Below are 12,813 nucleotides of genomic sequence, written 5' to 3' on the forward strand. Positions count from 1 at the left end.
ATTCGCTTTAAAATCATCTTTAAAACATTAGGCTATAGGTACACAATAATAATAATATATAAAAAACTTGTGAAAAACAAGAGCAAATTAAAAAAACTCAATCTTTGTTTCAAATAAAATTCGTTAACATTAATTATCCAAAATCCATTGGACATCCAAATTGAATTACATAACTGAAATATTTATGGCATTAATATTCCAAAGAGAAAATGAGATTATAATTTTATTAATCGCAAAAGATACGGATTAAAGGTTGGTTCTGAAATGTTGTGGACGCTTTGACCGTGGAAATATAATTATATTTTAAGTGTATTTATAAGTATGTACTATAGTTTTATTGTAAAACTGTGATCTACGAGTATGTATGGTTCTAATAAATATTAAGTTATTTTAAGAATGACTTAATATTTCAGTTTATGGTCATCACTATCACTACATAGTATAAAACAAAGTCGCTTTCTCTGTCCCTATGTCCATTTGTATGCTTAAATCTTTAAAACTACACAACAGATTTTGATCTGGTTTTGTTTTTATGGATAGAGTGATTCAAAAGGAAGGTTTTAATATATAATTTATTAATTTTAGACAAAGCGGGCGAAGCCGCGGGCCGAAAGCTAGTTCTTAATATTTCAGTTTATGGTCATCACTATCACTACATAGTACCTATAAAACAAAGTCGCTGTCTCTGTCCCTATGTACCTTTATATGCTTAAATCTTTAAAACTACGCAACGGATTTTGATTTGTTTTTTTTTAATGGATAAAGTGATTCAATAGGAAGGTTTTAATATATAATTTATTAAGTTTTAAACGAAGCGGGTAAACGCGCGGGTGGGAAGTTCATATTATACAATAGAGTCAGTAAAATGTTTGATAATAAGACGCCTCTGGATATCCTACTACTATTATAAAGGCGAAAGTTTGTAAGAATGGATGTATGACTATGGATGTTTGTTACTTTTTCACGCAAATACTACTGAACCGATTACAATGAAATTTAGCACAAATATAGAGGGTAACTCGGATTAACACATAGGATAGGTTTTATCCTGGAAATCCCACGGGAACGGGAACTATGCGGGTTTTATTTGAAAGCGCGGGCGAAGCCGCGGGCGGTAAGCTAGTATTATATAAAGAAAGAAGTCAGATAGGTAAGTCAATTGAAATTTGAAATTAAGGCTTCCTCTGCTATAAATAATTTAAGCAATTTAATTTAATTTTCACACAGCTCTCTTGTTACATTTTTAAATCAATATCTATAATATAAAAATGAATCCCAAAATGTGTTGGTAAGCGCATAACTTAAGAACGCCTAAACCGATTTTGTTAATTGTGTTTTTTATTATATTCCTTGAAGTACGAGGATGGTTCTTATGTAGAGAAAACGTAAATATGTACCACGGGCGAAGCCGGGGCAGACTGCTAGTATTAAATAGTTTTATACGTAGCAACTATTTTGTAATATTACATGTGCTGACTGCTGAGAGCTGCAACTTATCATGATATAGAACATGATATATAACAATATATATACAACATATAGTCTAGAGTGAATAGGCTTCTTCTAGGCAGGCGTGCTCCTTCATAGATCACATCACCGCTTTACATCAGGCAGGATAGTGGTCAAACGCCTGCCTATCATGTATAAAAAAAAAAATATAGAACAAGAAAATTCGTTGATATAAAAGAAAATCAAAGTACATCACTTTCCGTCGCAAGAAAACTGATCAAACGTCTATCTAATAACCGAACTAACCTAGATCATTTAAGGAAAAGTCAAGAAAAACCTGTCAATTTCACAGTTTAGGTACTTTACGCGGGTCAAAATGTCAGTCAGTAAGAATGTTACAGGTAAATAAATAAAGAATAAGCGGGTTCTGTACAAAGATCGAATCAATCAGTATCCCTGTTAAAATTGTTTTTGTACAGTAATCACGTGTTTGTGGGTTGTGGTTCGTCTTTCATTGCAGTTTCATGATTTGATACAATTAAACAATTACATTCATTGAAAATGCGTATGTATTAATAAATAAATATCAGTAATTACTTACCTATTTATTGCCAATGAAGGCATATTCTGTTTCAAAGTACAGCTATCTTCCACTGAATGAGTTTTAGTCAAACTTAGCAGTGTTGTAGCTCATGTACCAATGTAACAGCTAAGCTACAGAAATAGTAGATTGAGCCAGTGGTTTTGTACGCGTGAATTTTGTGCCGCAAAACACAGCTAGTACCTATGTGAAATGTCGGAACATATAGATAGGGAGGCGAGGTAGCTAAATGGCGTAATTCAACGGCGACGTCGAGACTTATCAAAATCGAAAGAGAAAATAATTTCGAAAAGAAAAGCTTCTATGGTAAAAACCATTTTAGCGGTGGGTTTGGCGTGTACGGATTTTCAAAAATGTAAAAAAAAAAACAGTTACTTGGGCATTCTCGAGCGCGTCAGATATTCATACTACGTATGCCCCAAGTGCCTCTGATAACAACGGTATACTAATCTGCCGGTTTGCGTGGTGGGGCTAGGCATATAAATTCGTCAAAAATGCACAAAAAAAAAATTTACTCGAGCGCGTCAGATTTTCGGAAGGGGTGTTAATTAGGCCCCAAGAAAGCTCCCCTTAAAAAAACTGACGATTACGGCATGACGATAAGTTACGATGAATTTTTGAAAATGCAGAAAAAAAAAGTCCTTTTGAAATACTCGAGCGCGTCAGATTTTCATGGGGGAGGTTTATCTAGGTATCCTGAAAGCATATTTTCTTAATATGATAAAAATGTTGGTGGGTTCTCTTAATCTGACCGAAAAAGGTTTGTGGGTTTCTTTTTTTTAATCATCGTTATTTCATATCAATTTTTCTTACCACCCTCAGTTTTCGAGATATACTCAAAAAAACGGGAGTTTGAGTTTTTATGATGCTTCAAGTAAAAAAAAATTAAACTTTGGACAAAAATGAAAAGAGACCTTTTTTGTAAAATAAAATTAAGTACCTTTTTTGTTTATTTAAACTTTTTTTTTTGAAAAAGTAAAGTTCGCGACTTATATGCTGCAACGCGTTTTTCGGAAGACGAAATGGCTCCTCCAGACTTCCGGTCATGCGGAAACCGGCAGATTTTGTGTTTTTAGTAAGTTTTAGATTATATTCTTCATCATAAAAATAAAAAAAATCGCGCTCGAGAATGCCGGGTTAACGTTTTTTTTTACAAGTTCGCGACCCTATAACTCGGCGGCGTCAAGGACTTATGGTCAGATTAATTAAATTTAGTCTTAAAACACTAAAATCAACCCCCAATATCTTAATCTGACGCGCTCGAGTATTTCAGACTATCGATTTTTTTTTACTAATCTGATCGTCTATCCTAGGCGCGCGTCACTACATATAGAGCTAAATAGTGAAAAAGTTTGTTCTATTAATCTCTCATATCTTAAACTGCCACGCTCGAGTATTGCAGAAAATTCCCCTCTTCGCCTCCCTATCTAATAATATTTAGCTAAATAAAGAACAATAAAGTCGAAATACTCAAAAATATCTAATAATTTATTATAGTTATCGTAAATCCACAAATAGCACCATAATACATAATATGTTTGGTGTGAATACTTACAAAACGTTGATCAAAACAAAAACGAACTCAAACGCGTAAATAAATTAGGGATTAATGTACGCCAAATATATTATCGTCGTTATGAACTATTTCAAGATCTTTAGTCTATTTTATGATAAATATCTGATCAACCGAATTCAAGTCTACGGTAATGAATAAAAATAAAACTTTAAAATCTCTGATAATGCTGCGTTTATACTAGTGCACAACACGAAATTGTTATCAAAATCTTTTTCAATTAAATAAAATATAATAATTGGATCCACATCTAGACTTGGACAACTTTATTTGACTAATTAACTTCACGTATTAGTAATCATTGAAGAATATCTAATCGAATCCATATACCTATAACCTAGCAATACCATAGCAATACAGACTATTTTCAAAATACCTAACTACTTAATATGCATTAGGTACCTACTTCAAACTTCTTCCCTTGCATAATTAGTTAAAAGACTTGTACCTACTTAATAAAAACAGCAAATTGAGTATACCGATGTTTTCGTGGCTTTAATGATACCTTTACACCAGCTTTACGTGTTCGTTATTCGAACGAAAAATTCATAATAGTATGAATGTTGTTAGTATTATCACAAGTAGTTATATTACTAACCACTGCTCACACATTCGAATTTCACTTGATTAAGTCTGAAAAATCGCCTCTATAGGTAATAATTATTATGACACTCAACTCTCAAGTCAAAGAGCGAATGTGCACAACATTCGCTCGTTGTTATTCGCGTGTACGTGATTCGCTTCGCTATTTTCACGAATATGTAAATGCACCACAACCTAAATACAACAACGAAGTACGACTTCCCGTGTTCTTAGTGCGATCAAAGCATTGATCGACAGGTTTAATTTTAGCCGCACAAACAAGCTGAGGAATGCTAGTTTCACTTCCTTCCTCTTCTATTTGGCGGTCATTCAAATGGATTGTGATTTAAATATTGTTTTGTGTTATTCCACATTATAATTGTTTGTGAATCGATTAACAATTGCCCGCGGCTTCGCCCGCGTTTTCACAGAAAAACCCACATAGTTCCCGTTCCCGTGGGATTTCCGGGATAAAATCTATCCTATGTGTGGTTTTTTCGTTACGGAATTTCTCGATTCGGTCTCCGCGCTCAAGGCAAGCGATAGAAGCTATGCAATAGCTTAAAAATATATAACGACATGCTTCATCGATGACATATTGTATACCTTCATGGGCCCTCTTCACATTGGGCAGCATTGCAATAAATAATTGTCGATGTTTGCCACCATTACGGCGATTATCAATAAAAACCTACAATGACGGACGATCATAAGCATTTAGGTTCTATACCATAGAGGAAAGTAATATATCGGCTCTATTCTATACTATCGTGATTGCCTCTACTCGCCCAATGCTGCAAGGAATTTTACATGATGATCTATGATGTTCTAGAAACTACTGATAAATCTCTTAAATTGTCTCTTCCTTGGATTACCTTTAAAGTATAAACACAATAAATAAGGAAACGAATTTGAAGATTAATTAGAACCTTATACACATGTAACTAGCTGCGCTCCGCGGTTTCACCTGCATTGCTCCGCTGACCGCTCTTGTTGGTCTTAGGGTGATAGAGAGGGTGGTATAGCCTCTCACCTTCCTCGATAAATGGGCTATCTAACGCCGAAAGAATTTTTCAAATGGGACCAGTAGTTCCTGAGATTAGCGCGTTCAAACAAACAAACTCTTCAGCTTCATAATCATAACATTAGTATAGTTAGAGTGTACCTACCTTATAAAAATCAGCATTGAAAAAATTGTTTTTGCAATAATTATAAAAACAAAAATTTTCATACATCCACAATCATTGGATTATTCGTTACCTACATTTCGACCTCGATGTTGATAAAATTAACCTCGCATAAAATTGAAAAACGAAATATTTTCACATACATACAATTCCCGCCCAGTTTGACCCGCGTAAATTTGATTATTCGTTTATTATGCAGATTTATGGTCAGCTAATAACTTCGTAGCACGCAATTTTGTTACCTTTCACCTTTGTTTATATAAAAGACCATGTAAGGAGTGAGGCCTAATGAACCGTTGTAAAAAGTGTTCAGGCTTAATTACTTACTTATGGTCACCAACACAACATCAGAAACGGCACACTATCGCACACACGATTTCTGATTATACGTTAATATAATATTTTATTGTATTTATTTATATGGCATGATTTAACTATCGTGAGGGAAAAAGAAGTATATTTTACGTATAATATAATAGACTACGTAGTCTAAAGCAAAATTTGTCCCTATAATATGATTAAAACGTTGATAGTTTAAAACTATGCAACTAAATTTTATGCGTTGTTTTTAACAGATAGAGTTAGGCAACGTGGGCAAAGCCATGGACGCAAACCTAATTTATATAAAAAAAACAATATGTTATGTACTACAAGCACTATAATGCAGATGATATTATGGTGATATTTAAGTCTTACTGCGTACTGGGATTTCTTCTCGTACCTGTCGTCCTATCGTACTGATTTCACGTATCACGATGATACTAATTAACGTTGTTTTCTTATCACAATACAAATTTTTCAATTTTTTTTTCTACACAAAGCCAGAGTTTACTTGCTGCAAAATTACAAATAACTACGCAGAATGTAAAAAGGATCACCCCTCGGTCATTCGAATTTCGAACCTCTCTTCATTGTTTATTTTTTTTCTTCGTGGCCAGTCCAGATAGATTTTATATCGAACACAATACCTACTCACTAAATAAAAGCATATTTTCCTTCCCGCGCAAACTGACTTATACCTTACCATTACTTATACTTGACCATAAAAGTATTTCATATTGTCACATTACCGCCTACATATTATAGCAATGAATGCTTCAGCCGTTCATGATAAATGCCCTGAATCTTTTATACGGTTAAATTTAATAATCCATAATTTTCCTGGCAACTTTTAACAGATAACAGATATTACACATTCTATTTGGCAATTTTAAAAATAAACGCCTAGTTACTTACATAACTACTATTAAGATTTGAAAATTTAAGTACCTACAATAATCTAGAAAGGTATGTAGGTTCACATCTACATGTCAAACATCTTAAGTGCATTATTTACCCAATCCATTTACTCCATATTTACTCTGTCCCGTTCAAAACTTTGTTTGTTCTTTACTTGTTCCAGAAAGAGGTAACATAATTTACCGTCAACATTCGAATTTCGAATCGTCTTGAAATCTTGTACCTATTTCATTCAGCCAATGAAAATCTTTTACAGTTTAGTATTTTTTTATTAAAACTTAAAATCACGATTAAAATCAAATTAAGTATACAGGTTGCATTTTAATACGAAATGTTATTTTAATGTATACCCAATGTTTTAAAACCACTATAAAATTATTCTGGAGATTTCTAGACTTAGCGATGACATTTGACAGCATTCCCGCAACAGAACGCAAGGGAATTTAAAAATATCATACGACCTGGATTTTAAGTGAAAATCCTGCATAGAGCTCGTTTTCTGTCACCTACAATATGATAATTCTGATATTTTCACTATATTTTCGCTTTATGAACAATGATATTATAATATTATATACAAACAAGATTTATGAAGCAAAGTTTTTATCGTACATGAGTGTGCAAATTGAGATAAAAAATGCTTTATTCTTTTTTCATACCGCTTAAATATTTAACAATCAATGTGAAAATTGCGGAAATTATACCTATACTCTCACTTAGTAGTACCTAGTGTGCTGTGTGTGTATATGTTTTGGGCACGCCGAGTTTCTTACGATTCCTTAATCGGAGCAGTGTTGATATTCATAGGGAATTTATTAATTGAAATATTCATATAATTGTGAAACTGTCGTCTAGTCTCATTTTTTACTAAAGACAAAGCACCGTTGAGCCACCAATGTACCAGAACTCTATAGGAAATTAATTTCTAAGTACCTATGTATGTACAAAAAGCTTTGTGAAATAAGGCCGCAGTGCTATTCCTTCTACATGCTAAATTTTGTTTAATAGCTTATAATCTTTTACTGTGTCTATGTTTAAAACAGAATAAATAAACTGTTATATTACCCATTTACTCTATCATCTATGGTCACATAACATTATTTAATCCGTGCAACAATGCATTCCACGAGGCACTGGCTCATTAAGGGCTTCGTGTGACAGCATTAGTTGTAACTTGCAACGTCTGGCCGCAGCTAACATATTTTAACTAGATTGTTTTATTTTTATAGTAAAGTGTAGGTATGTTTTAAAAGTAATTTTAACGCACTATCACACACTTAACACTTAATATTTTTTTTTTTTGTACCATTTTTCGTAATGGTATTTTTATGAATGAAATTAAAAAATGCGATTTTGTTAGTTCAGTAGTTTTTGATGTATTCGTAGCGGCTTGATTAATTTTCAATCATTTTATAGTTCGTTAAATACCAGTTGATAATTTGAACCATTAAGGTTAATAAGAGAATTAGATTGTACCTACCAAAAGTGCTCCGAAAAACAATAATTTCACTAGACATGGTACCATCAAGTCAATCCATCATACAGATTACCTGAATTTAAGCAGTCCATTCATTGTATAAACTGACATTTGGTAGAATGTTTTAACATTTATACACTGGCAATAAAAGAAATTGTTACAGATAATTTATGCTTCTAGCCCACAGTTATAACCCGTTTTATATTCTACTATTTGGTTAATAAAATTTCAGATTGTGGAGTGAGGAGTGGCAACACTGATTTACTTTTTAATTTATGTTTAAAAAGAGAACATGTTTGAATTTTGTAATCTTATTGATTAGAGTATATATATAGGCTTTGGTTTCACTTATAGAACGTTAGTTCAATTTTTAATGGCACATTTACATATTCGTGCGAATGTCGAGGCGACACAAATGCACATAATATTATGTAAAAAGTGCACTCGCTAGTTATAATTCCCTTTGACATTCCCATGAGCAGTTTTTCGAGCACAATTATCTAGGAAAAGTCGAATGTGAACACTCGTATACGCATGTTAACATTTTGAATGGATTTAACCACTGAGCCATACCACCATCTTCGCAAATTTTCATTTTACTTAGTTCAAAATCTATTAAATTCGCTTATTCAATGCATATCTAATTTTAATTTTAATACATGGCTCAGTAGGTATTGTGTGAACGAAGGGTGCATTTACAGTGTCTTAGTTGCTATCTTTCATTAGCACTTCCTTACAATAGTAGAATAGGCCGCATGTTAGACGGGATACCCTTTTCCAAAATAACTCTTCTATCTGCTACTAACATTATATAAACCCATTTTTGTAGATGATCTGAAAGAAATACATATATAAATTATAGTTATAATACAAATAATTACAAAACTTTTAAAACGTAATGTTAACTCTCGGAAGCTCTTAATAAAATACTTTATATTTATCACAAATATAGATTGAACCAAGTATATATAATATTATGTGAGTCAGAAAAAAAAAGCAAAAACAAAACTAACGAATGAGTATGAAACGTTTTTCGCTCTTCGCTCTGTTCTGGCTTAGCTCAAAAGCATATATTTAATAGTAGCTAACGCTAACAAAAGCTAACTGTTTGTTAAACTTTCACGAAACCACGAACTACTTATAAATAAATAATTAAATCAAAGCCAGTGACTAAACTAATGATACCAACGTTTAAAGCCAGTGACTAACGTAATGCAAACGTTCCGAGATAATCGATTAACTAATTCAACATCTTACGGGATTTCAGGAAATCTCTATGGATTTGATGAAATCCTCATTTCTCACGAGAAAATATACAATGAAAACTGAATTAGATAGATGGAAAACAGATATAAAAAGACTTTTATTGCTGTATGGAAATTTTAAGATTTACACGCTTTTATTTGGTTGAGCTGATTCATTTCTTATTCTTTTAGACTGGGTGATTTTAGAACTGATGATATGAATCTAATATTTTTTTTTACACAACAGTAAGTGATAAGAGACATAATTACGCAGTACTGCCATAAATTAACAAAACATTAAAACATTGAAACTTAGTTTGAGTAATTACTATTTTTAACGTCGGAACAGAATGGCTGAAAGTAATTAATATAAGTTAGAAACGATGATGAATCATAATGTTCCTTTAAAATAGTGCATGAAGAACTGTATTAGATTAAAAGTGCAGATAAATAAAAACAAATTACCATTTCAGTCCATTTGTTACACTAGAACACTCGTTAAAAATGAAAATAGTTAACTACCGTATAAAACGGGAAAAGCTATTTAAAATTGTTGACATTTGCATCATAAAAAATATACAAAACATTTGGTTCCACCATATTTTAGTAATAGTTAAAGTTAATGTCAAATTAAACAATAACAGTAACGGTAACTTCAGTGACTGCGAAATGGATTGCACCAGCGTATTTTTTTATCAGTCTCAAGTCAAATGTTATTTCATTTTGTATTTGACGACTCTGACAGTTATTTAACGTTAGGTAACAAGATTTCTATGGGTAACAATCATGTGCACGAGCGGTTACCTATAGTATGAAAATTATGAAGTTATTGTCAAATGGTGCAATTCATATTTTAACTAACCGTTACTTTAACTTGTTTGTTATTGCTAAAGTATCATTGTACAACCCAGCCTAAAACTGCCACATAAGCTACATTTAATTAGCGAGGATGTGTATGTGTGTGTTTGTTACTCTTTCACGCAAATAATATCTACTGAACCGATTACAATAAAATTTAGCACAAATATAGAGGGGTAGCTTGGATTAACACATAGGATAGGTTTTATCCCACGGGATCGGGAACTATGCGAGTTTTTCTCTGAAAACGCAGGCAAAGCCGCGGGCGGAAAGCCGTTTATATTACCTAATTAACAATATCAATATCTGAAGTACAAAATCTAGGATTAGAATAAGCCATCTTGTTATAATAATATTATCTGTGGATTGTGACGATTTTATTGTCCTTGTTTAACCGACTGCTGTCAAAACTTTGGCTAACGAAGTTGCCAATGTACAGGTATGGATCAAATTTTGTATAACAGGGCCTGTGACTACGCTTAAATAACGGTTTAAGCGTAGTCACAGGGAACTCAAACTCAAACATTTATTTATTCAATTAGACTTCTTTTAGGAGCACTTTCGAATCGTCAATACCTACATATTTTTAACAATTACCACCGATTCGGAAAGCAGTGTCTATGGAGATGAACCGGCAAGAAACTCCATACACTGACTGCAGATTTACAAAATCAATTGTAAAATTTAGCTTTCAATCAATTTCAATTAAGTACAAGATTGGAAATAACAATGAATTCCGGAATGGCGCGAAAGGATGCGGGTTCGAGTCCCGCCTCGTGATCGAATTTTTTCTATTCTTTATAAATTTATATTTATAAAGCATTTGAATGCCATAAAACCAAAAAATATAAATTCAACAATGAATTGGTAAAAAATTGGTAACAAAAAGTTTATCCATATTTCACGCTTATAGTACGAGTACGAGTAGTATTTTACTAAAACCTCTTTTATTTACAAAATTTATTCGTAACGAAATCCGATAACATTATTGAGTCTACTTAAATTTTTGTTTTCTTGTGGTATGAATGAAGCTTAAATATAAAATATTATAATTTGGGGCCCTAAAATATTAATGATACAATCCGCCCCGTGTCGTCTAAAGTTAACTAGTGGAAATTGCCTAACTTCAGACGCTGTTTTAATCAATACGGTAGACATTCATGGGTTTTGTTCATGTGTGTTTAAATAGTTATGTATTTAATTAATAAACAGTGGTTTCAATAATATGGCCTCTTTGGTAAAATAGTTGCGTTATTAGGGTAATTCAGAGAACTTAGGTTAAATAACTTGTGAAGAATAACAAATATAGTTATTTTGGCCTATCAGGACACGCCACCTTTTTTATTGTAAAGAAAAATGATCAGTTCATTCTCAATGAAAACATACCTAATATGAAATTCATCAGCCTCCCACTAAAAGAAAAATACTTATAAAGTATTAGGTAGGTATAAACAGTAGTAGGTATAAACATGGTCTTATAGTTTTAAATAAATATAACCTTATATTAAAGGTAGTTAACTTTTGGAAATATTTTAATATTAACGAATAGTTAGATACCTATGTATTTACAACATTTTTGTTTACCTTGAAATATAGTCCAATATAAACAGATATGAGATAACATCATGCTATCAACTAATATAGAGAATTGGGATTTATTTATTTGTTCTATATAATCATTTCGAACACTTTACATTCGGTTTTATGAATTGTTCGTAGTGTATTGATAAGCGAATTAATGAATTTATTGCAAAATGCAATTTTATCTATCTACGTTATTAGCAATAGAAAATGAAAAGTATACTATAAGTAATTAAAATAAAGGCTTATAACTGATATGTATCGATGATTATAAATATAGAAATAAATATATTATGTATGTAGTTTCACTAATAGGTACTAGAATATGTACCTACTAATAACAAGCTACCTATGGGAACTGTTTCCTTGGTTAGGCATCCGCCCCGGAATGGCGCGAAGGATGCGGGTTCGAGTCCCGCCTCGTGATCGAATTTTTTCTATTCTTTATAAATTTATATTTATAAAGCATTTGAATGCCATAAAAACCAAAAATATAAATAAGTTATTATTATTAATACAAATTGGTGGTAAAAATTATTTTTTTATTATGGTGGTAAACATAGCTTATAAATTCCTTATTGCCTTTATAAATTCCTTTAAATTCACAAAATTACTAGAAAAATTTAATATTTTTAGTTTTAACCCAGTGTGATTGACAAGAACTTTTAGCGTGAATGTATTTTAAAACTAGTAAAAAAAAGTCCAACGTAATATTTTATAGTGTCTGTCAATCATTTTTTCTAATAAATTAATGATAGGTATTCAGTTTGTATGTTTATGTAACGATTTATTAATTACCTATTGTTTTTCCATTAGAAGAAAAAAATGTTTATTCAACACCACGCAAACACAGACAAATAAGAGAAAACAATAGTATAAACAGATGAATCTAGACTAGAACCACATTAGTAGGTACTAAACGTAACAAAACCATCTGTTTTAAGAAGAAAGGTATCAAAATATTATTATTCAAAATGAAAAGCTGAAGTCGAGGTTTTTAAAATTTTAAGAGAAATTGCATA

The sequence above is a fragment of the Colias croceus genome, chromosome 22 (genome assembly GCF_905220415.1).
Source record: "Colias croceus chromosome 22, ilColCroc2.1".
NCBI classification, from domain to species: domain Eukaryota; kingdom Metazoa; phylum Arthropoda; class Insecta; order Lepidoptera; family Pieridae; genus Colias; species Colias croceus.